The sequence below is a fragment of the Marmota marmota genome, unplaced genomic scaffold, assembly GCF_001458135.2.
Source record: "Marmota marmota marmota unplaced genomic scaffold, marMar, whole genome shotgun sequence".
NCBI classification, from domain to species: Eukaryota; Metazoa; Chordata; class Mammalia; order Rodentia; family Sciuridae; genus Marmota; species Marmota marmota.
In genome coordinates this window covers 10,081,733-10,087,732 of record NW_025999905.1, presented here as the reverse complement: position 1 = coordinate 10,087,732, position 6,000 = coordinate 10,081,733, and the positions used below count along the sequence as shown (strand labels likewise).

The following is a 6,000-nucleotide window of genomic DNA, read 5'->3' as shown; positions in this document are numbered from 1 at the left end:
GCTGTTTTTGTTACTATTGCTCTGTAGTATAGTTTGAAGTCTGGTATCGCTATACCGCCTGATTCACACTTCCTGCTTAGAGTTGTTTTTGCTATTCTGGGTCTTTTATTTTTCCATATGAATTTCATGATTGCTTTATCTATATCTACAAGAAATGGTGGCGCACATTTTTAATCCCTGTGGCTCAGGAGTCTGAGGTAGGAGGATTGCAAGTTCAGTGCCAGCTTCTGCAATTTGTTGAGACCCTAAGACCCTTAGGGAGACCCTTTCTCAAAAAAAAAAAAATAATAATAAAAGGAATGTGGATGTGACTGAGTGACTAAACACCCCTGGTTTGAATCCCTGGTACCAAAAAAAAAAAAAAAAGATCTGGTAGAACTTGGATGAGAATCCATTTTGTCCTGAGCTTTTATTTATTGGAAGGCTCTTGATGGCTGCTTCTGATCTGTTTAAACTATCTCTGTGCTCCTTGTTTAGTTTTGGTGGGTCATATGTCTCTATGAATTTTGCCTATCTTTCAGATATTCTATTTTATTGGAGTACAGATTTTTAAAAATAGTTTCTGATGATCTTCTGGATTTGAATTTATTTATTATCATGCTATTGCATTTTTTTTGGCTTAGAATTACTTTGTCTAATCTGTCTCTTTTATTATTCCCAATGAATTTTAAGGAATCTTTTTTTTCCCTAGTTCTGTGAAGAATGACATTTATATTCTGATGAGGATCACATTGAATCTCTACATTGCTCTGATAATATGACCATTTTAATAATATCATTTTTGCCTATCCAAGAATATGGGAAGTCTCTCCATCTTCTTGTGTCATCTTCCGTTTCTTTCTTCAGTGATTTAGTTTTCATTGTAGAGGTCTTTCTTGTCCTTCCTTAGATTTATTCCTAGGTTTTTTGTTTGTTTGTTCGTTTTTTTTTTGTTTGTTTGTTTTTTAAGGGGGATACTATTTTGAATGGGATTGTTTTCCTGATTTCTTTCTCAGCCATTCATTATTGATACATGTGAAAGCTATTCATTTTGGCATTGATTTTGAAATCTACTACTTTACCTAGTTTGTTCATTAAATATAGCAGTTTTATTGTGGACTTTCGTATCTTCTAAGTACAGGGTCATATCATCTATAGTGATAATTTGACTTCTTCCTTTATTATTTTTATCATTTTTATTTCCTTCCATTGCCTAATTGCTCTGGCTAGAATTGGTAGTACTTACTATGTATAATAGGAGTGGTAAAAGTGTATATCCTTTTCTTGTTTTAGGCTTTAAAGGAAATACTTTTAATTCTCGTCCGTTCACTATGATATTGGTTTTAGATTTACCATATATAGTCTTTGTGATGTTTTGGTAGATTCCCTCTATTACTAGTATCTCCAGTGGATTTTTTTTTTTTTTTTTTATCATGAATGGGTACTGGATTTTGTCAAAGGCTTTCTCTGCTTCTATTGAGATGACTATGTTATTTTTGTCTCTACTACTTTTTATGTGGTGAGTGAAATTTATTCAGTTGCATATGTTAAATCATCATTGTATCCCTAGAATGGAACCAATGTGGTCACAATGTACAATCTTTTTAATATGGAATCAATAAATGGGAAGGTGTCAAACTAAAAATCTTCTTCACAGTAAAAGTAACAATCAAGAATGTGAAGAGAGAGCCTAAAGAATGGAAGAAAATCTTTGCCACCTGCATCTCAGATAGAGCATCAATCTCCACGATATGTAAAGAATTAAAAAAACTTAACACCTAAAAAACAAACAAAAAATCCCGTAAATAAACTAGTCAATAAATGGGCAAAGGAACTGAACAGGTATTTCACAGAAGAAGAAATATGAATGGTCAACAAATACATGAAAAAATGTTCAACATCCCTAGCAATTGGAGAAATGTAAATTAAAACTACACTGAAATTCCATCTCACTCCAATCAGAATATCAGTTATCAAGAACACAAGTAACAGTAAATGTTGTTGAGAATGTGGGGAAAATGATGCATTCACACATTGCTGCAAATTGGGACTGCAAATTGGTGTAACCACTCTTGAAAGCAATATGGAGATTCCTTAGAAAACTTGGAATGGACCTAACATTTGAGCCACTTATCCCACTCCTTGGTATCTACCCAAAGGACTTAAAAATCAGCATTCTACAGTGAAACAGCCACATCAGTGTTTATAGCAGCTCAGTTCACAATAACTAAGGTATGGAACCAACCTAGGTGCCCTTCAACAGATGAATAGACAATGAAAAGGTGGTACATATACACAATGGAATATTACTCAGCCATAGAAAGGAATGACTTATGACTTTTTCTGTAAAATGGGTGGATTGCAGACTATCATGCTAAGTGAAATAAGCCAGTCCCATAAATCAAAGGTCCAATGTTTTCTCTGATATGTGGATGTTAACACACAAACAAGTGTGGGGGAATATAAAAGTTCAGTGATTAGACAAAGGGGAATGAAGGGAAGGGAGAGGGAATGGAAATAGGAAAGACAATAGAATGAATTGGGTATAACTTTCCTATGTTCATATATGAATACACCATCATTGAAACTCCACATTGTGTACTACCACAAGAATGGAATCTAATTAGAATAAGTTATATTCCATGTATGTATAATATGTCAAAATACACTGTACTGACATAAATATATAAAAAGAACATATCTAAAAAAAGATTCACATATGAAAAAAATGTTAATATGTTTTTGGATGTGATTTTTATATATTAATTTTATATATTAATTTTTTATATATTAATTTTTATATCTATATTCATCAGGGATATTGGTTGGTAGTTTTCTTTCCTTGATGTGTCCATTTCCTGTTTTTGTATGAGTATGATACTGACTTTAAAGAATGAACATTTGAAAATGTTCCACTTCTTTCTGTTTCTTGAAATAATTTGAGGAGCATTGATTTTAGCTCTTTAAAGATCTGATAGAATTTAACTAAGAATGCATCTGGTCTTGGGCTTTTCTCTATTAGAAGATTTTTTATTGTTTTCTTCTATCTCATTACTCATTATTGGTTTGTTTAGCTTTCTTTATCCTCTTGATTCAATTTTGATTAGTCATGTGACTAGAAATGTATTAATTCATTCTAGGCTTTTTAGTTAATTGGAATGTAAGTTTACAAAATGGTCCCTAAAGATTCTCTTGCTCTTTGTGGTATCTGGTGATTTCTTTCTTTTTTCATTTCTAATCAATTAATTTCTTTCTTTTGGTAGCGTGGCTAAGATTATATCAATCTTATTTTTCTTTTCAAGGAAACAAAAGATTGTTATAATTGATCCTTTGTATTGCTTTTTTATTCTTAGTTGCATTGATTTCAGCTCTGATCTTAATTATTTCCTTCCTTCTACTGGTTTAGGAATTGGTTTGTTCTTATTTTTCAAGGGCCTTGAGATGAATCATAAAGTTGTTTTTTTTTTTTTTTTGGTAGATTTCTAATTTTGTTGCATTCTGATTAAATCGGATGCAAGGAATTCTGTCGATTTTTTTGGGGGGGGGTTTGTTTTGTATTTGTGAGGGCTTGCTTTGTGGCTAAGATTATATCTTTATTTTTTACCTCCTATGTTTCTTCTCATATTTTCTAAAATTTGGTCAATTTTGGAGAAGGTTCCATGAACATCTGAGAAGAAAGTGAATTTGGTTTTTGTTGGATGGAATATCCTATAGATGTTGGTTAAGTCCATTTGATTATATTACTTTTTTGGGTCCAAAGAATCTTAGTTTATGTCTGGATGGCCTATTGATGAGAGAGGTTTGTTGAACTCACCCAGTATTATAGTACTGGGCCATACCTGAATCTTTTAAGTCAAATAGTGTATAATTATAATTTGTATAATTAGGCATACTGATGTTTGGTACATAAATATTTACCACCATTATATCTTCTTTTTGGATTGTTCCTTTTACTAGTTTGAAGTTACCTCCTATGTCTCTTCTCATTAATTTTGGCTTGAAGTCTGATTTGTTACACATAAGAGTAGCTATGCATGTTTGTCTTTTGGCTCCATTCTCATGATGGTGTACAGTTTCCAGTTTTTCACTTTCAGCCTGTGACTATCTTTACCTGTAAGGAAATTCTGTTACAAAAAACATATAGTTGAGTCTTGTTTTTTTTTTTTTTTTTTTAATACATTCTTCCAGTCTGTGTATTTTAATTGGAGAGCTGAGACTATGTACATTCAGTGTTGCTAGAGAGAGATGTTTATTGATTCCTGCCATTTTGATTAATTTCTTATGTTTTATTTCATCCTGTTTCTCATTTGCTTAGCTGTTCTTCAAATGAGATTTATCCATTTGCGAGCCTTGAAGTTTGTTTTTAATTTCATCTTTGTGTAGTATTTCTTTAAATATTTCTGGAGTTCCAGCTTAGTATTCATGAATTTTTTTAGTTTCTGCTTATCTTGGGAAGGATTTTATTTATTTTTCAATTCTGAAGAATAGCTTTGCTGGATATGGCAATTATGGTTGACAGTTATTTTCTTTCAGGGCTTGGAACACATCATTTCCAGACCTCCTGACTTTTAGAGTTTGTGCTGAGTAGTCAGAAACAATTCTGATTGCTTTGCCTCTAAACATGTCTTAGTGTTTTTTTCCTGAGGCTTTAAACTTCTATACTTTAAAAATTCTATACTGAACATTAAGTTTTTAAATTATGATGTGTTGTGGAGAAGTTCTTTTTTGATCTTATCTATTTGGGGTTATGAATTCATCTTGTATAAGGATGTTCATTTCATTCTCAATATTCCTTATATTCCTTTGTTGGGTTTTGTGTATTGGGTGATGTGGAGTTTTCTTCCCCTCTTATATGTGAGCCTTTTTACAACATTGCCTTCTCTTGGTAATGTGTTTTGGGATATCATTTTGTTGTAACTTTTTTAGTATGTATCTATGTGAGTTTAGTAGTATAATTTTCCTGATAATTCTTTGGTATAATTAGTATATTTTGATCCAATATGTATTGTGTTAGAGCTTCAGGAACCCACTTTCTCAGTAGGTTTCACAAGAGTGGTCCTCCTTGTAGGTCTGGCATTTGTGTTGTATACGCAGGGTATGTGGAGTCCACCCTGTATGATTATTATTCTTCACTTAAGAACTCTGTATATTTTAAAAGCATGTGGGAGTGATCTAGATTGATATCCTTTGTAGGTGTGGTGTACAGAATCTTTGTTTTGGGAGTGAATTTCCATACGTGAAACTTAAGAACCCCATAGCTGTTCCTACTTGGGGCCTGGTTGTAAGTTTGGGGGGTTTTGTTTTTTTTATACTTTGTATTAAAGTATTATTGAAGTTTGTGTGTGGTTATTTTGTGTTGGAGCAACCTGTGCTATCTCTTTGTTGGCTTTTGGGTGTAGCTCAGCAGCAGAGTCTCAACCCTGTGAACTGGTAGCTGTATCCCACAAGATTCCAACATCTCACATTAAAGGGGAAAACAACAACAGTGAACAATATGCATTGTTAAAATAAATACCTGTGCTTACTATGATATCAGCTACACTAATTATCACAATTACCACAAAACAGGAATGACGGAGTCAGTAATTGCCAACAGCAACCATAATAAATAGCTCTGATCTAGATCTGGCATTAAACAGAAGGTGTCAACTGGGACATCCACAGTACTAATAATTACAACAACATGAACCAAGTAATTTGAAAAGATGGTAAAAATGTGGCTCACTAAGAGAAGAGAAAATTTGAAGGGAAAATAAAGGAAGATTGGAATGTTCAAAATGTGAACAGAAAACAGAAGAGGTGTATCAAGTGATGGATATAAAGGAGAAAAAAATATAACAGAAAATGACAAGATAATTTGGCTATTAGAGGAAGAAGAAATGAAAGAGAAAAGAGAAAAAAGTAAAGACAAAAACCAAAATAAACAAAAAGCCCTCACCCTCAAGTCAAAAAATAACAAAAAATATGAGAAAAATGAGAAAAAAGAAACAACTATTTATGCATTTGTATAACCCCAAATGA

The 6,000-nt window shown here is 32.5% G+C and overlaps 1 protein-coding gene across 3 annotated transcripts in view; it reads left to right on the top strand.

Annotated features, from left to right (window-relative positions):
* Snx13 (sorting nexin 13) overlaps nucleotides 1-6,000 on the top strand; it is a 150,328-nt gene that overhangs the window by 32,963 nt on the left and 111,365 nt on the right. The gene's annotated exons all lie outside the window — the stretch shown is intronic.